This window comes from Pipistrellus kuhlii, unplaced genomic scaffold, assembly GCF_014108245.1.
Source record: "Pipistrellus kuhlii isolate mPipKuh1 unplaced genomic scaffold, mPipKuh1.p scaffold_m20_p_1, whole genome shotgun sequence".
Lineage (NCBI taxonomy): Eukaryota > Metazoa > Chordata > Mammalia > Chiroptera > Vespertilionidae > Pipistrellus > Pipistrellus kuhlii.
The window spans coordinates 110,505,410-110,526,287 of NW_023425404.1; the positions used below are offsets into that span (position 1 = coordinate 110,505,410).

The following is a 20,878-nucleotide window of genomic DNA, read 5'->3' on the forward strand; positions in this document are numbered from 1 at the left end:
TTTTGTACAGAGAGGAAGGGAAAGAGACAGAGAGCAAGAAACATCGATGAGAGAGAGTCATCGATCAGCTGCCTCTTGCACACACCCCACACCAGGGATATGCCTGCAGCCAAGGTACATGCCCTTGACCGGAATCGAACCCGGGTTCCCTCAGTCCCTAAGCCAACGCTCTATCCATTGAGCCAAACCGGTCTCGGCCAGCTTCAGTTTTCAAATGGGGACCAGTCACAGTGCTTATCTCAGGGACATGGTTTTTAGGAAGTACTTCTCTTGTGACCATTTGTGGCTTCTAAATTCAGTAGAAGGCCAGTTAGATACATTTTAAGTTTCACTTTCTTTCCTTTTATACTTTGCTGGAAATCGATCATTGTCCCAGTAATAGAGAGATATGGATAGGGAATCTGGAAGGCTGGTCAACCTTAAATGCTGTGAAAGGTTGGAGCTAATCACTCACTGTTTAGTTGAGACATTGGTAGCTGAAGCAGCCTCCACCTGTTACTCTTAATGTAAATTCTTGCTGATTGGCTACTATTGGAAATTCCTGCCTAAAGGATATGGGTGTATCCCATTACCTTAATAAAAGGGATAGCAAAGCCTGAGCGGGGTGTAGTCCTCTCTCTAGAGGTGAGCTCCCGCCTGGCCCCCAATAATCCCAAATTAATACTTTTCTAGTCTCTTTCATTTGTGTGCGGCCTCCTCCAGAACCTGAACCTGAACCACGTGGGACATGAAGAGGGTTCCCACACTTTCTGTGACAGTACAGATTAGAAAATACTTTTCCATTAACTTTAAAAAATAATCGAGTCTGCATTTTACACTTGAACTTTCTGTATCCTATTTATCATTTTATTGCAAAGTCTCATCACCCACTTTAGATTGTACATTAGTCTCAGCAGGGACTGCGCCAGACTGAAGAGCTGGGAACACGGTCAAAACAAGGGAGAGCGAAAAAGAGCTCTCAACCCAAAGTAGTGCTCACACTATAGAGAATATCTACTCTCTGAAACTCAGAGTCAGCTCCTATGAGAACAGGGCAAGCATCTTGGCAGCTGAAAGAACTGAAAGAGCACGTAAAGAGTTTGGCACAGTGGCTGCACCAGTCTGCATTCCCACCAGCAGTGCAGGAGGGTTCCTTTTTCTCTGCATCCTCTCCAGCACTTGTCATTTGTTGATTTGTTGATGATGGCCATTCTGACAGGTGTGAGATGGTTATCTGATTGTTGCTTTGATTTGCATCTCTCAGATAATTAGTGACTTTGAGCATTTTTTTCCTAGGTCTCTGGGCCTTCTTATGTTCTCTTTCGAAAAGTGTCTATTTAGATCCTTTGACCATTTTTTTAATTGGATCATTTATCTTCCTTTTGTTAAGTTGTATGAGTTCTCTGTAAATTTTGGAGATTAAACCCTTATCAGAAATATCATTGGCAAATACACTGAGTGGCCAGATTATTATGATCTCTGAATGCATAATAACCTGGCCACTCAGAGAATATCCTATATAATAAAAGGCTAATATGCAAACTGTCCCCTTGACCAGGAGTTTGACCAGCAGGCAGGCCAGCCAACAGCCCATGTCCTCTCCCTCTGGCTAGGCTGGCCAGACCCCACTCAGAGTATGTTCTCCCATGCAGTGGGCTTTCTTGTTGTTTTGCTGATGGTTTCTTTTGCTATGCAGAAGCTTTTTATTTTGACGTAGTCCCATCTGTTTATTTTCTTTTTAGCCTCCATTGTCCTAGGGCTGTGTCTATAAAGATATTGCTATGACATATGTCTGCTATTTCGCTGCCTATGGAGTCTTGTAGAATTTTTATGGAGAACAGTATGGAGTTTCCTGAAAAAGTTAAAAATGAAACTCCTATTTGACCCAGTAATCCCATTTCTAGGACTATATCCCAAGAAAACAGAAACACAAATCAAAAATAATATATATACCCCTATATTCATAGCAGCACAATTTATAAAAGTTAGGATTTAGAAGCAGCCTAAATGCCCATAGCAGATGAGTGGATTAAAAAACTGTGGTACATCTACACAATGGAATAGTATGCCACTATTAAAAGAACTGTTGCCATTTGGAATGGATGGAACTGAAGAGCATTATGTTAAGCAAAATAAGCCATTCGGAGAAAAATTAATTTCACAGGATCTCACTCATATGTGGAATATAATGATCAAAATAACTTGATGAACAAGAATAGATTGATCAAGAGGCAAATGGTAGGGAGGGTTACAAAGCAACCAAAGGACTTATATGCATGCAATCAATAGACACAGACACTGGGGCAGCGAGGGCTTGCCCAGGCTGGGAAGGGAAGGGGGAGGGGGTCAATTGGGGAAAAGGAGACATATGTAAAACTTTAGACAATTTAAAAAAAGGAGTTTGGCACTATTTCTGCCTGTGATAGAAGGACAGATAAAAGAATATATGACAAGGGACTGACCATGGCCACCATTACCCACTTTTTGTCTTCCTTCTTGGTAAACCATAGGACTGAATTCTAACCTGTAGAATATGGACGAATCAGTTTATATGACTTCCACCTAAAACCTCTCTCTATCCACCTGGTTCCTCTATTTGACTGCACACCAGATATGGCTCCTCCAGTAGAGAATTCTAAAGCCTAGGAGATAACAGAAACACTAGGTGGGCCTGGGTCGCTGAGTGGCTGCATGGAGCAGATCCCTTACAGCCTCGTCTCTGCTACCAACCTGCATTAGCTCATGATGTCAGAAAAAATAAGCCTTTATCATGGTCAGATATGAGGATGGTTTTTTTCATCAGTTAACCTATTCTGACTCATATAAGGAACAACTATAGCACCTACAACATACATAATCTTTCCTCAACAGACAAATCTTTTTTTTTAATATATTTTATTGATTTTTTACAGAGAGGAAGGGAGAGAGAGAGGGAGTTAGAAACATCGATGACAGAGAGTCATCGATCAGCTGCCTCTTGCACACCCCCCACTGGGGATATGCCTGCAACCAAGGTATATGCCCTTGACCGGAATCAAACCCGGGACCCTTCAGTCCGCAGGCTGACGCTCTATGCGCTGAGCCAAACAGGTTTCGGCTCAACAGATAAATCTTTAAGACACTGTATCATATCTCTGCTAAGAACCAAGCAGGAGAGATCTAGGTGAGGATCTCATAAAAGATTGGAGTAAAAATAAGTCTGGAAATAGATTTCTATGCCATACAACAGTGAAACCAAGTGCCACATGCTTTTATTTATTCATTAAAACATTTATAGGGCATCAATTCACGCCAGGGACTGTCTGGTGCTGGGGTTAAAAATATGATTGCCCACATTCCCTGAGCTCAAGGAATCACAGTCTAGATGACTGGGGAGAAAGAAAATTAAAGCAGTCTTTTGACACTGTGTAAATGCTATAAAAGACGCTCTGAGGAAGTATCTATGATCCCCTCTTGGACATGGATTTTGTGTAATGTACGCATGGGTATCTATAACAAAAATCACAAAATACATTTATTTCTAGATGATGAGTAACAGAAATGTTAACCTGCCACAACTGTGCTAAATATGACAAATGGCTACTGAGAGCCTACAAGTACTAATATCAATGATATGATTATCAGCATTGAAGTCGCTGAGCACTGCATGGAAGAACACAGATAACAGAACTGAGGACACACTGCTGAGCCAGCCCACCCAGTGCTATGCCTTAAAATAGCAATGTCACCTGGAGATAGCCATGGACACTGATAGATCTCCTACTTCATATCGAAGACTGAAACTAGAATCTACCTTTTAATGAAGCTGAAACAGAATTTAAGTGTTAGTTTCTCCCCTTTTAAGTTAAAATACAGAATTCCAGCAGAACTACGGGTTATCCTCAGTTCTCCATCCATCTCCTTCATCCCATTTATAAGCTGGCATTTAAATGACCCTGATTTTATCACAATGCCTCGGAAGAAGCAAAACATTATAAGGGATATGACCACAACTCTTAAGGCCCTGAGCCTAAATTGGAAAACAATTCATTTATGAACTTATAATAATACTAAAGGCCTGGTACAAGGATTCGTGCACGAGTGGGGTCTGGCCAGCCCTACCCCCCAATGGGGGCCCATTGGGGACTGGACCAGCTGGGGGAGGGGCCGAACAGGGGTGGGACCAGCCAGGGAGAGGGGCCTGGGAAGGGATCCAGGGCGTGGCCAGCCCATCTCACTCAGTCCCAATCAGTTGGACCCCAGCAACAAGCTAGCCTACGGGTCAGAGCGTCTGCCCCCAGTGGTCAGGACACATCATAGCAAGCAATTGAGCTGCCTTAGAATATCATTAGCATATTATGCTTTGATTGGTTGAAAAGGATGACAGGAAGACCCAACACTAAGCATATTAGGATTTTACTATATAGGATATGTTGTGCCAAGCTGCATTAATGAGAACTTTTCAAGTGGAATACATGAGAATCATTAAGTCAGGATGCTTATACTCATTAAAAGGACCAACTTCTATTCCCATCAGTGGATATTCTATAGTATAATAGACATTAGCCCCCAAGAAATTTTTGAAACCTTGTGTAATTAAGATGTTTTATACAAAACTATGAGGGAGAATAATAAAATAAGTTGCTATGAGAAAGTCCAAATAAATTAGAACAACTATCAATGGTAATAAATTTGAAGATTAGAATGCTGCTGTTTCTATAAATACAAAATAAAATGACTATTTAAAACATTTTCATGCCAGGATCTTAACTCAATTTCCAGTTTATTCCCTAATAAGAAAATTACAAGTTATTGACCACTATGCCAAATGTTTTAAGTACATTATAAGAACTAATATTTCATTCTCATAATAATCCTGAAATTTTAATTTTTTTTTTATTTCCACTTTACAGAAGTGGAAACTTAGATACAATGAAGTGAATGAAGCAGAAAACATTTATTACTTTACTTCCCAGAGTAACCAGCAATGAAAGGATATGCTGACATTTGAGTCCAGCCTCTCCTGCCTCTAAAATCAGCTTTGAGGCCCAAAGATCTGCTAAGAAAAGAACCCAGGAAATGGTGGGTGGTGGAGATGTAATTAGTACAGGCAGAATCCGAGCTCCAGTCTTGTCTCTCTGCCCCTTTCCTGCCTGAGTCACACAGTGAACTGTTTCTTCCCCACTTCACTTTGCAGTTAGGTCTGGCCTAAGAGCAAGAATTAAAAGAGCTTAAACCTGATTAACAGCTCCTTCTCCAGTTCTACAAACATTCCAAAAAGCAGAAAGCCAGCTGCCTCGCACTCTTCCCACTGAGACCAAATAAAAAATGCAGTGCTTTCTGTGTTTTAATTTTCTTTAGGATTACTGTTCATTGTGGCTTAATTTCTGCCTGTTTTAATTATTGCCTATTCTGTCCTTCAAAATGACCTTGTAATACAACACTGTTCAATAGTTCTCCCACCTTCATAAGGTTAACTCTTTCAAGACCATAAACATTACATCATCTCAAATATTCTTTATTTATTTATTTTTTGGCTTTCCAGGGTCTACTTTATTTTTTTTTAATCTTTACTGTTGAAAGTATTACATATGTTCAATTATTTCTCCCCCTGACCTCTTCTCGCCCTTTAAAAAAAAAAAATACCACTTTCTGTCTATTACATTTTGGAATCCTCTGGAACAATTACTACCACGTGGCTTTGGATGTGTGATCTGGAGGGATTGAAGAGAGGACCTGCCAAGAGCAGAACAGCCCAGTAACGCACACCCAGCCTTCCCCTCCTCTGCAGCAGGGCACAAACGTTTCCTGGCTCTTCCAAGACAGACTACCCTGTTTTCCTTGTGTTTCTCAATTACGTTTTGATGAAAGTGTAAAAGGACAAAGGGAAAGCCAGTCGTCCCTCCATGTGCCTTTCTCCATAGAGAAAGCTCAATTTCATGTTTTTATTTAATGGTGCCTTTTTTTTTTCTATGTCACTCAAAGGGCTTTTCTATCCTACTCTCATTGATCCTCTCAGCTTAAAATAAGCATTAAATATTATCATTCCTACATGAGATGCAGGGAGAAAGAAGCACCATGATTTTGATGTAAGGCTCTTCCTAAGTTGGTTAATTTAAGAGTTAAAAGAGCCTTTACTGTATAACCCACAATATGGTAGGAAATTATTTCTTTTTTTCTTATCTACATATTTTGCTACAACTCAAAACTAACTTCCTTTGTCTTTAACTAGGATCCTTAATTCCTTACACATACAAAACTAAGTCATTTAAAACTATTCAACTACTAGGCTTTTCTTCCTTTGCATTCTGACTTTAGGAGTCAGAGTAAATAATCTTGGACGAGCACCCTCAGAAGTTTCCAAAAACTATTACTTCCAGACAGTGTCTGAGGCCACAGGAACCCTTGGAATATCGCTGTAGAGTGGTTTGTGCGGATCAATGTCCACCATCTCTGGCCTGCTTATTAGGCAAGAGGCAGTTACATTTTTGAGTCAAAGTTAGCTGCACTCTGCTTTGTCATCTAACTTTTGGAAATACTGTCAATAAGATCTTGCATCCTTAGCTCCTAAAACAGTGCCTAGCAGGCACCTCCAAAGGAGGGTAGAACAGGAAAGGTAAGTCTATCCTGAAGGTGATTATGTATTCAACGTTAATATCAGGTGTCACATGAGCAAATCCCATTCTGAGGCAAAGCCATCCTGCATCCCAGCACATAAAGGAATGTATGAGTGAAACATTCTACTCATGTTCTCACAATCAAGAACGTTGAAATTTCTACATTTGGTCTGATGTAATCTCCCAAATGCCACTTAAGGATAAATTAATTCTGCACCAACATCAAGAAGCTTATATCTGTGACATTTACTCTATGGCACAAGGGCTCTGGATTTAATGTGTAAGATATGGTCCCAAAATGGTGGTTTAGAGGGGAAATCATGCATTTTAAAGTCAGAAAAAAAGCTGGACTCAAGTCCTGCTCTGTTCTTCACTGATTGTGTGCATTTAAGCCATTGACTCATCCTGTCTGAGCTTGTTTCATCAGGGACGTGAGGACAATGACAGCTATTTGTAGGGACTGGTGAGAACAATGAATGAATAGCAAATGTGAAAGACTGTGCCCAGCACAGAGTGAGCCTTCATGGATGTTTGTTCCCACCCCCATTTAGGGGGTGACACCTAAGTCCAAACAGGGTGCACAGTGATGCAGTGACCAACAAGCTCGTGCCCGAGTCCTGGGTGGCTGAATGGGGACAAGCCCTACAGACTTCATGCGCTTTAATGCTGCAAGAAACCAAGGACGTTTTCTCCAAAATCCATCTGCTGTTTCCAAAAATGGGAACTGGGTTTCATATCACCTTGTCATCATTCCACTGTGAAAATCCATGTTTTCAAGATGCAGTGGCCCTTATGTTACCAGTCACTAGTCAGGGGCCTTCAAAGGTTCCCAAAATGCCCTATTTCTTAAGCTGGGTGGTAGGTATATGGTGTACATCTTGCTATTATTCTTGAAACTGTACATGAGTTCCTATATAGACTATTTATATCTGTGATATATTTCATAATTTAAAAAAGGATACAGTGTTCATATTTTGAGACTCAAGTCACGGATCCTGGGCACAGAAATCCCATGGGCAGATAACATATTCATGTTTTGTCCGCTTGACACATTTTTGAGCCATTAATGATATTTTAGAGGTTTTACAGGTTAGTATTTAAGACACTTTCAATGCACCTTGACAGTCTGTTTCTGAATGACTCCAATTTCAGCAATGCCAAAAAGGTGACCTGAGAATCATGTGTCCAAAAAAGGCAAACCAGATTAGGGAGCAAAAGACCTCAGCTCTGGCCCCAATTCTTTCACCAACAGCTTGGCAGAGCAGCAAGCTAACTTCCACAGTATTCAGGAAACAGACTTAAAGATCGGCTGGTACTTTGTCTGACACTCTCACAGAGGATAAGTGCAGAATACAGGCTATTCTATGAAAACAGGCTAAAGGATGCCAGACTGCTACTGCTCAGCCTTCTCTCAGGACATTCCTTACCCCCAGTGCTTGGTATATTGATGGCAACAAGCTAAAACATAATTTGATTATTTATCTTTTCACTATATTATTGTAATATTCACAGTAACAATCAAAGGAGATCTTTAGAAGTAAACCCAACACTTATCCATTCAATGGCACTACAGTTGTGTCATGCTTTGCCATTTACAATCACAGTCACAGACATTTGTACTGGGAAATCACACACACACACACACACACACACACACACACACACGAGGTGTCAAGAGACAAATGGGTAATAATGTAGGGAGCAGATGGAAGGACTGCCTTGTAAACAGACTGAGCACATACTTCAAATATAAGTGAAGTACGGAGCCCCCAAAAGAGAAAAGAGTTTTATGAGCTTACACAGAAGGCAGCAACCAGGAAATCTAACAAACTGCTAATTATTTTCAGGTTGTCTGTGTGTCTTATGCTTTAGCGTTTAGTGTCATTGCTGTTGATTTCTTTCTTTATTTCATTTAAGGGAAAGACTCATAATCTTTGTAGAATTTAGAAACTTCAAATGTTATCAACCAACCCTAGGAGCAGAAATAGCAATAGAATAGAGGGGGAAGCAATGTAAATATTGTTAGCCATCAGTTCTGCCTCTTGCTAGTTATTTCACAGCTTTTTGACCAGTAACATAAAGCCTATTATCAGAATGCAATATGCTAACCAGTGCACTCTAAAAAACCCAGGGGTATGGTTTATTCCATTATATGAATGATATTCAATTAATTTTGTTAGTACAATGGTTTCCCTCCTTAAATAAGTAAAGTCAACAATGATCTGCCCTTCACAGTACATAGTAATTTAATATGTTAAATGCCTTATCTAGCAAAACATAAATGATAAATAACGTTATGAAAATGTTTACAATAAATGACCATGGGTGGACTGGAACAACTTTTGGAAAAATGGAGGAAAATAAATGGTTAACTGCCAGCATACTCACTCATGCTGGAGGACACAAAAAGGTTCACAGCAGTTGCTAAATTCATTTAGAGAAACTCACTTTATTTCTCCAACAGAGCTCTCACCAGCTAATCTGTATTACAACCTGCAGGAGTCTTAATACTCTCAGCAGGATCAAGATTTGGGCCACGCTGATTCGGCTATTTAATCTTGCAAGAGAACAATATTTGGCAGGAAAAGACCCCACAGCACTGAGGGGGCATCCCAGAGGTTTGTTGTCAGCACAGACTGGGCCAAGATCGCCCAAGGTGGAAACCAAACAGCACTAAGCGATGTTTATCATTTCCTCTCGGTGGCTCTGCGCTCAAACGCTCTGTACACTCTTCGTGTGCATGGGAAGCCTACACATCACAGGTTCATGCGAGGCTCCTGTGGATGAGTGGATGTGTTTTAAAGGCAAAATGTTTTCTCAATATTTTGGATTGGATTATAAACAAATTTTATTTTGGAAGTATCACTACCGAGGTTGGGAAAGGAGGTAAAGAAAAAATGGCCTTAGTTTAATTTTCAAAACCCATCAACTGAGAAAGCACTGAAAACCAAAAGAGAGAAGAACATATGTCTGAATTTCTAAATGCACGCAGAAATTTATATGGATTTTTTTAACCATCCTGAAATTAATGTTTGAAGATCAATACTCTTCTATGAATGAGCATTTTTTTTACAATTTATACGTTATACTATGGTTTGATGGATTTAAATGATATTTTATGGAAACCCATATTGACAGGCAGGGAATACATAAGGAGATAGGCAAACTTAAAAGTAAAATTGATAGCACCAATTTACAAAAGAACAGTAAGAACCACTACTCAAAAAAAAAAAAAATGATTCAGTTAAATTCTTCAACAACTATTTTCAAATACCTGTGGTAAGGTTTCAACTCCTTTACTTCCCAAACCTCCCTCTAACAACCATTTATCACTCTGTGTAGCAATGACCTGCTCACCTGTTAGAAGATAAACTGCAAGCTCTGCAAGGTCAGGGGTCATATCTATTTTACTCTGCATTCTACCCCACTCCACCCACCTCCAACAAAGTGCCTAGCACAAAGTAAACACTGGAAAATGTCTGTTAAGCCCAATAATTGTTTCCAAAAGTGGTTTCTTTAAAGAGTTTTTTTTATTCGTAGATACCAAAAATATGCACATTTGAAAATATGATACACCTCTTTCAACAATCTTGTCTCAATCTGCACTTCAGCAATGTCTCTCTATGTGCTCTCACAAGTAGCTGCCGGGTGTTCCTAACCTCATCATATCCCTCCCTTCCTTCCCTTGCTTAATCCAACACCATTCTCTCCCTCACAGACCCCTTTGCACTGAGGCTCTCCTTCACCATGAAAGCCTTTCCCAGCCACTTCCTGTGTCCTAGCATTAGTCTAAAAGCCCACACAAAAAGTGCTCCCCATCTTTTCTGCAATCCACAGGCCTGGTGCGACGTGATATCCACAGCAAATGTTAAATGAACGCCTCTGCAATGTAAAGTAACTGCGAAGGCCACTCCCCCTTTGATCTTATTCTTTATAGTCAAAGCACTGTGTCCAGAAGAATTCAGACATAAACAAGAAATGTCACTTGCCCTCAGAGGCTTTATAATAAATTACCCAACAAAAGTAAATATTTAAATCCATTTGGGAAAATCAATTCTCTCTACAAAAAAAAAAAAAAGTAAGTTTCCAAAAGAACACAATATTTTAAAGGTTTTTTTCCTCTTATTCTTTTTTCTAAATCTATACTCCTTTTCATAGTTTAATAAACACAAGCACATTCTGACACTTGTGTAATTATAAGAATGCAACGGTGCAAAAGCTTAATTCAAACAAATTAAAGCTTGACTTTGTTACAATTAGGATAGCTACAAGCGGAAAAGTCCATCCGAAAGATGAGCAAACAAAAGAAAATGATCATAATTTCTTGCTCTTGTCCTTGGAAACAAGTCACGAGGTACTTCACAAAACAGTACGTCCTTCAAGCAGAAATTTAGAGATATGCTTTTACAAGCAGCATTGCCTATATTTCTATGCGCAGGAACAAAAGGCATCAAAACAGTCTTAACATCAGTGGGGAGGAAAAGCTATAACAGAAAGTACAAGCAAAAACTAAAGAAAAACAATATAACACAATTCTTCTGGGAAAATTAAATGCAAACTAGAAATCATATGGGCATATAATTTTTTTTTTAATTTTTGCTTCTAACTTGCAATCATGCAATCTTTTTTAATGGTGTAAACTCGGTTTGGGTTAGTACCAAAGGATTTTAATCAAATCTCTGTATGTCTCCCTTGACTCATGGCCTCCTAATAAGTTGAAATGATAGTTGACTATTACACTTATTAACTAACACAACAGGTTTTAAACTTACTTCTAAATATCCCTGAAATTACAATTAAGTGGCATAATTATTAAGGATAGTCCCATTTGGAGACTGCACAAATATATATGTAAGATTTCTGGTTTTCCTTTAACATTTAGTATAGTATGCATGTACTCTCCATGGGAGTGTTCCGAGGGTTATAACAGAATCTGGTAGAAAAGTCAGACACTTTTTAACATTTAAATCTCTATAATGCACCAGAAATTTAGACTTTTTTAAAAAAGCTAATCTTTATTAGACTTTCCCTGTGACATATGAATATTTATTTCCTATTGTCATACCTCTTCCCTCCTATTTTTTCACACCTGCCCAGGCCAAACTGCCAGCACAGGGCATGTGAGTAATCTACAAAGCTCAACTGAGACCTGAAAACCTCAAAAACATCATTGCTACTACTCTGTTATCTTTGCTTTTGTAAATGACTATGACTCAAAAACCACAAGTAAAAAAGAGGCTTGAAACAGCCAAGAAAGAATTGGAAATAGGACCTAAGAGGAATTTTGTTTTTTAGTTAAGATTGTTCAGTTTGAAAATAGAAAAAATTAAAAACTAATTTTATATGATGGGAAAAATTAAAACCAATTGTATAAGTTTTCCTGGAATGTAACAGGTAGTGGCATCCACCTCCCTAGTTACAAAATGTTACTTAATTATCTTCAAATCACCATGTGATATATGCAGATCATTCCTCTTTTCGGCCTATTGTGAACTGAATTGTGTGTCCCCAGCCCAAATTCAAATTGTGAAGCTCTAACCCCCATGTGAGTGTATTTGAGATGGAGCCTTTAAGAAAGGAATCAGGTTAAGTGAGGTCATCAGGTGGGGCCCTGATCCTATTCAGTTAGTGCCCTTCCAAGAAGAGGAAGAGACACCAGAAACCTCTTTCTCTCATGCACAGGCAGAGAGGAATAAAGGTCATGTCAGGACACAGTAAGAAAGTGGCCATCTGCAAGCCAGGAAGAGAGCTATCACCAGAAAGCACCCTTCTTGATTTGATCTGGGACTTCCAGCTTTTAAAACTCTGAGGAAATAAACTGCAGCGGTGTAAGCCACACAGCCAGGGGTATTTTGTGATGGCAAAAGCCTGAGGAGACTAACGGGGAGTCCTATTTTTCTCAGGGGCTTAGACATCTAAAAGAATCCCCTGGCTCTGATATTTTAAAACAGGGGTAGCCCTTGCATTTATAATATCATGAAATTTTTAGATGCCACATCAGAAAGCAATTGGTCCTGCATTACTGACAGAAAGCTGCTATAATCTGTTGCTGAAACTATAGAAATATTTAAGTGCAAAATAGGTGTTTACAAAACAAATGTAATTCAAAGCAATTTTAAAAACTCCCTCTCTTGTAAAGAGAAGTTTCAAGAGAAAGAATATGCAAAAGTAGTCAATATTTTTAATATCAATGCTTCATTCATATACTCAACACAGATTTACTGAGTACCTGCTATGTGTAGAGTTATTCTAAGTCAGTGGTCGGCAAACCGCGGCCCTTTGAGTGTGGCTCTGCATTGGAACCACTTCTTCAAAATAGACTAGCCCAGGCCAAAAACTGGCTTCTGCGCATGGGCCACGAAGTTTCAATGGCAATGTACGTGCACCAGGTATTTTGTGGAAGAGCCACACTCAAGGGGACAAAGAGCTGCATGTGGCTAGTGAGCCATGGTTTGCCAACCACTGTTCTAGGTATTAGCAGTTCTGTATTGAATCCTAAGAAACTTTTTATTTGCCTAGAGGTGGATGGGAAGGCAGACTCTTTTGAAAAAGAAAAAAAAATGTTTTGAGGAAATACAAAAAATATACACATATCCTTAATAAAATTCAGTCATTCACTGTACAAAGATTTATTAGATAACTATTTTATGCTAGAGAATGATGGAATGAAGGAAAGATCGGAAAGTTTTAAGGAAGGAAATCAATGTGATATTTACATAGATTTTTAATAGATGTTTTATTAAAATAAATCTAGGAAGATTTAAGAACCTTTAATAAATTGCCATTATAAAATGAAATGCATACAATTGAGTAGTATTCACTACTCTAAGTATCAAAATGTGTGTATTTATCAGGAGTTGTCCTGAGTAAGTCTCAGAACTGGCAACCTTGCTTGGGCAGAGTGAGAAGCAATGGGAAAAAAGATTTGTTGGCACAAGAAGTCAATTAATCAGTTTATTAATTTTAGCTGTGTGTTAGGTCCTGGGTTACAGAGAAAAAGACACAGCCCAACTCTTCAGAGTTCAGTCTTTGGCCCCTTGAGGGTGGCTCTTTGACAAAATACCATGTGCGGGCATGCAAGTACAGTGTGATTGAAACTTTGTGGCTCCTGCCATGGGTCGGTTTTCGGCCTGGGCAAGTCTATTTCGAAGATGTGGTTCTAACGCAGAGCCACACTCAAGGAGCCAAAGAGCCACATGTGGCTCGCGAGCCGCGTTTGCCAACCACTGGTCTAGGAGGAAGAAAGCAAATAAAGCAGCTGTAGAGTCAGACTGCCAGGTTGGGGAGGGGAAGAGCAAGGCCAGGGCAGAGAAGGCAGCCTCCGAGCTGAGCAGGGATATGGAAAGTGTGCAGATAAACCTTCCAGACAGAAGTCTGAAGTGGAGAGGGCTCAAGTCCAAGACAGACACCTCGGCTGGAGACCTCAGCTGGCACTAAACAGGGACAGCCGCATACCCCTTGCTAACGTTTTTGCATTCTATCCCAAAGGCAATGGGGAACCAATGACATATTTTAAGGAAGAGAGTGACATGATTAGATGTGTGTTTTAGGAACCTAGCAAGCAACCACCAACAGAGGGAGAAGAGGCAGTACCATGACAGGTGAGAACAGTCAAGAGATACAGCTCAAGCAAGGCATAGAGGGCATAAATTAAGGACATGACAAGAAAGGTAAGGCACAAAGTGCCATGATATGCATTCTTGGGCATACAAAAAATAAATTGAAAAAGAATGGAGAATCTTCATCTTCATGAATTTAGAGAGGTCAAACACATATCATGTGAAATGCTAATTAAAGCCAAAATGTGGAATGTGGTGTGTGAAATGAGTAGTACAGATAATAGTGCTATCCTACAAAACACTATCATGATTCCGTGAGCTCTCTGTAGCTGGGGTCTGAGAGTGTGTCTAGGATCAAGGGGTGGGGATGTCACTCATGGGTAGTGTGAAATTGATCCAAACAAGAGGAATGACTCATGCAAAAGCCTAAAACAAATTAGCTGGCCAGACCTAAAACAAATGAGAGAATAGTGTTGAAGGACAGTGACAGATGAGGTGAAATAATTTAGAAGCAGATTGTGGAGGGTCCTTAGAGTCAGAATTAAAGGGCTTAAAGAGATTAGACGTTATCCTCCTCAAAGTGGAGGTCCAAGGAAAAAATTTTACTGGGTCATAATGAGGGTCTTAATGAAACAGATATTTTGGAAAATCATACGGTGAGAGTGTTTAAGATGCAACGGAAGAAGCGGAAAGAGCCTGGAAGGAGATAAGGCCAATTAGGAGGCTCCTGCAAGAACTCAGGCGGGATAAGGGCCTAAACGCTGCGGGACTGAAAAAAGGGGAGGGATGGGGAAAAGGGATTTCACAAAAGACGATCTTCAGAAATCATTTGCTGGATCCTTCATCTTTGTTTCCAAAAAGAATTCATATGTGTTAATTCTTTTATTATAGGGGCCCCTTCCCAAGCCTTCTCTTTCAGACAATGCCATTTTATAACCACAACTCTTGTACTTGCCATGCACAAGTAATTACTGGTCTGGGTTGTATTTGTTTCTTTAAGTGTCTGTGGCTAAAAATTTGAGGATAAAAAGAAGAGATCAACCTTTGAAGTTCTGCCCTAGGTGGAAAAATAAAGCAAAACCAGGTGTTAGGGAAACCACAGATTTGGAAATGAGAAAGGACCACAAGGTAATTTTCCATACATTTTTCTCGTGAAAGTATAAGCGTTCCTTATAGAAATGCTTTCCCCGAGGAGAGGCTGTTCAGAGGCTCTAATTAGACGGGATATGTCAGTCTTTTGAAATGAATAAAGTATTCATACCTGTGTTAGGTATTGGAAAGAAAATATATGTTATTGCCCTATCACTTTCTCTGACATAGTTAATCTTTGCTATAAAATAATGTTCTGACCCACTTTTAGTCAAAAATGCATCAGAGTCACTGGTTGAGATAAGTTGGAGATAAAGTATGATCCACTAAAGTAACAAGTAAATTTGCTCCATGAAAATAACAGACACCAAGAGCTTAAATCAAAACCATTGACCTCATAATCAGTCATCTATGTTAACCAATCCAGTTACGATTTGTTACAAGAATGCCATCCCATTCTCCTTTCAAATTTAGTGTACTACATTTTAGTACTCAAAATTAGATTTCATGTAAATTTTCATTATAAAACTTATGCTTTTTGTGTAAAGTAACAAAATTAACAGATATTTTAATTTCAATATTAAATGACTTTCTAACTTTTACCTTTCTTGCCTTTAAAAAAACAACAAAAAAACATTGTTAATGTTTGCCAAATATTAAAACTTAGAAAAGTCCTACATCAGTTTTGCAGTTTCATATAAGATCTAATTGCCTCATATACTCTAATTTTGCCACCAGTTTACAATTAGCATGCATTTCTCATGCATGAGTTGACCCAATTACATAACAAAATTTGCCTTTGGGGGATTTTCCTTGACTGCTTGTCTTCTGTCCACCATACAACTCAATTTCACACTGTCAGCAGCCTGAACATGGCCACAGTCAGTCTCTGTCAAAATGATTTATTTAAATTACAAACAGAGACCAGATCCCTAGATAGTCATACCTCCCTGCATGCTCACCCTTACACTCAACCCAACTTTGAATCTAATCTTTTAATAGTCCATAGACCCTGCTATTTAATTATTAGGACATGTTTACCCCTAATAATCTAATATTTTTAAGCTAAACTCATAAAGTCTTAGGAAATCAAATCAACAGTATTCACTCAAGCTTATTAATGAGCATATAATTTATTTTGCATTCTAAGAAGTCAATGAAAAACGATGTAGCCACATCAAAAAGAAACTAAAAATAATTGCATTTTAATATCAAATTACAGATACTCTTTGTTCCATAAAGTTTTTTTTTTTAAGACTTCAATCTTAGCTTTTCTTCTAAATTCAGTAAGCATTTCTTTTGAATAGGTATGCAAAATTGAAAATGGTAGCAAAACACGTATTTGGGAAACAGGAGAGAGAACCAAAATTATAGATTCTGGCAGGGGAAGAGGAAGGATATAGAGCAGGTAAAAACAGTACCCTCTGTGCCATCAGTGATCTAGGAAAGGGGTTTAAAGATTCCCACTGAAGCCAGCACACATAGGCACACACACATGCACACAGATACACACAATTATTTCCTCTGTGAGTTGAGGACAAGAACAAATTTTGACAAATCACACAATGGTACAGTTACTATTTCAGTCAGTCTGTAAAATACAAGTTTTGTCATCTGGGGTTCTTTCCCTTTATAAAATATTTCTCTGCCACCTGAAACAAATTTGAAAATAAGCATCTAAATTCTATCTACTGCCCAAAGATTGTAAATATCTCTCGGAGTTGAACTTCACCATTTCATTTCACAATTTATCCACAGACTGTCTCGACTAATTGAAAGTGCAGCTTATATTAATGTCTGAGCAGGCAGAATGAAATACATCAGGAGCCTTCTGAAGGCTGGATGAGTCCCTCGATGTTGGCCGTGATTCTGCCTTGCTCTCCTGCTGCTGCTTCCCTGAATGTACTACTTCTAAATATGAAAGTGTAATCACCTGAATTATAATTACCCATACACGCTAGAGCTACATGGACAACAGAAAAAAACATGTTTTTAAAAATATCCAGCACAGAAATTCCTCAATTCATGTTTGTTCACTGTCCTTTAAGAACCTTTTCCTAGAAATCAATCACTAAGTAAAAAAATAAAAAATTGTGGAGCTGTACTAGGATAATTCTGTCACTTGTGAATTTACGCCCAAGACTGGGCTGAGAAGGCAGAGTGGGGGAGATACTAAGACATCTTCTGAAATGTCACATAAAAATTTTTTTTTATTTGGAATTTAATTGTTTCTTTCCAATCATTCAGAACATTCTATAATCTGACCTCTTTTCTTATTCTTTCTGCAGCTCTACTAAGTAATATAGCAGAAGAATTTTAAATTGCAGCATTTAATAAATCTCCCAGGTTCAGTATGTTGTCATTACAGATCCCCAAAGAAGTAAGTCAAGGCTAAACCCACTCTCACCCTTTCATTACACACAATTTCTAATGTATAGCTGTATTTTATCCCACACCTCACCAACATATGCAGACTGAGTGGGCGTTTCCAAATGATTTCAGATCCTGGACAAATGATTATGAAAGTGTGTGAAAAATTTCTCATGTAACTGACACAGACACAAGCAATCAAAAATGCCCATTCATCCATAACATATTACCCAAAACACCTAGGAGTGTCATTAAATCCCCTGTTTTATGTCTTTATACTTTCTTTAGTCCAAAGGGGATTAAAGGCAGCTTAGAAAGATCCAGACAGATTGAGGCGGGGGGTGAGGGGAAGAAAGAAAAGAAAAAACTCATGGACACGGATAACAGTGTGGTGATTGCCAGGGGGAAGGGGGAGAGGGGGTGAAAGAGGGAATAGCAGGGAATAAATAGTGATGGAAGGAGACTTGACTTGGGGTGATGAACACACAATACAGTGTACAGATGATGTGTGGTGAAATTGTGCACCTGATATCTGTGTAATTTTGTTAACCAGTGTCACCCAATAAATTAAATAAAAGGGGAAGGAGGATTCAGACAACATTCAAAGTTAAATAAAGTAAAAACAAGTAAGAAAATGAAGCAAATGGAAAAATAAAGATTGTGAAGACCCTGGCTTAGTTAACCCACCTACGTCATCCTGCATTAAACTTGGAGCTCAAATCTCATATCCCTAATAATTTCCAGGATGAGCCTCCCAGCACCTCCAGCAGAAAGAGTCTGATGTCTGTCCAGTCTGGACATTTTCTCACCTTCTCCATCTCAAAGCAGACATAGGCCAGGCCACTGTCAAAAACAGCTGTCTGCATTTGGCCAATATATTTCAGTTTTGGGTTTATCTGAAAGTAATGTGGAAAATGGAACTGGCCAACATACCAGCTTTCAGATTAACCCATGTTTCTTACACACACATACACACACACACACACACACACACACACACACACAGTCTTTAGCTAATATGGAAAACCCCATGAGATCACGGAAAAAGTTCATAAAGTTGCAGCATTTCTAAGTGAATAATAAATTCACTCAGAATACTTAACAGCTTCCCTTCTTCAAGAATAAATCTCTACCAGTAATATTATAAAATCTATGTTTTTTGCTACTATCCAAATATTCACATGCCTCATTCATCATGCTTTAAGTACTACTTGCAAGATTGCTATGGTTGTTAATATTGAGACAATTGCAAAAATATTAAGGTATCTAAATTACAAGCTTTTAAAAACCAGCATTGTCTAAACTATATGCTTAATCTAAATAGTAGTTTTACATACTATTATGTACTGTATATGATATATACATTCATATACACATACCTGTGTGACAAGGGTTTTTGCACAATGAAGAGTGGGTCTGCAAACAGCCTTTGGTATTGAATAAAATGCATATTCCTGCTAATGACAAAGGTTGATGAAATTATCAGTTCTTTTCTTATTAAACACGAATATTGACTGAATTTGAATATAAATTAAAAGGCTTACCTTTCAATCCAACTGCAGTCTTTATGTTAGCTGTCACCGTAGATATCTTAAGCAGAAGTGTTTAACTCTTTTTGAAAGAAATTTCTGTGATAGTTGAAGATTTATAGTTTTGTTTTGTGTAGCATTATTTTTAAATTTTTAATAAAAGTTCCCCAAAATAATGCACACAAAAAAGAGACACAATGTAACTGCCAGTGAAATATATCTTTATATTGCATTTTTAAAAGTAAAATATCAGTTTTGGCCAAAACCAGTTTGGCTCAATGGATAGATCGTCGGCCTGCGGACTGAAGGGTCCCGGGTTCGATTCCGGTTAGGGGCATGTACCTTGGTTGCAGGCACATCCCCAGTAGGGGGCATGCAGGAGATAGCTGATTGATGACTCTCTCTCATTGATGTTTCTAACTCTCTCTCTCTCTCTCTCTCTTCCTCTCTGTAAAAAAATCAATAAAATATATTTAATATATATATCAGTTTTGGTTTAAGGAAAGAATAAAAAGAAAAGGAAGACGGAGGAGGGAAGTGATCTTCAGTATCATGAGTGGGGTTTGTTGAGATCAAGTAGAAAAACTAAGGGACAGAAGTCATGAATCCTTAAAATTCATCCCTTTCTCTTCAAAGGAAAAAAAAAAATCCTTCCTAAAACAGAATGTCCATTTAAAGAGCAAATAATGGGTAAATGTCAGGAAATATGAAAGAAAAAGTGTTTACTCTGCCTCTTCTCACACCCTACCCTGTTTCCCCGAAAATAAGTAAGTCTTATATTATTTTTTGCTCCCAAAGATGCGCTAGGTCTTATTTTCAGGGGATGTCTTATTTTTCCATGAAGAAGAATATAGTACACATTTATTGTTAAATGAAAATAAAGGAAGTTTATTACCTGTATACGGTATGGTAGTACGGTAGTTGTCAACACAAACCAGACAAACTGTGAATCCTACAGTATCAAGAATTTACTCATTTATTCAATGACAATCATGTCATCATCTTCTGAAACATCATCATAACAATCTGATTCCTGAATTTCCTGGTGAATTTCTTGTGACTCCATTTCTTTCAGAATCAGTGGACCAAATCTCTCATGTTTAGCCTAGGGAGGGCTTATTTGTGGGGGGATGCCTTATATTTCACTCAGAAGGAAACCTGTAAGTAGGCCTTATTTTCAGAGGATGTTTTATTTTCGGGGAAACACAGTACATGTTTTTTAAACATTATTCTGTTTTTGAACTTTTGATAAATGAAATTCTTTCTCAAATTATATACTTTTCTATCTGCCAATTGTCACTCTATACATAATGATGATGGCCATGTATCAATGAGTTTAAAACCATTTGCTAATTAAACATGTCCTGGAAATTAAGGCTACATAACATAACATTTATATATACAAAGTTTAGTGACTATACCCGACACACAAGATAAACTTCTCAAGAAAAATGCATATTTGCACACTTTTATGTACACAGTTGTTGATTTCATTGATATTTCCTCTTGAAAACCTAACAATGAACTAATTTTTTCTTAATAAAATACACTTTAACAAACTTTATATAATCCTTTGGAAGAATCATAATCACAGACATAAATTATAAAAAGTAAGATTAGCTGTTTGTCCACCAGTAATAAGTATTGAATTAACACTTTTCGGTACCTAATATGCTTTGAACTTGTTAGTCTTACTTTTCTTAAAAGAAAAAAAAACATATTAGTGAGCAAGACGCAGCTTTCAAATTCAAAGTAA

The 20,878-nt window shown here is 38.3% G+C and overlaps 1 protein-coding gene across 2 annotated transcripts in view; it reads right to left on the reverse strand.

Annotated features, from left to right (window-relative positions):
* The window catches only part of NEBL (nebulette), a 364,126-nt gene that overhangs the window by 153,903 nt on the left and 189,345 nt on the right, over positions 1-20,878 (reverse strand). The gene's annotated exons all lie outside the window — the stretch shown is intronic.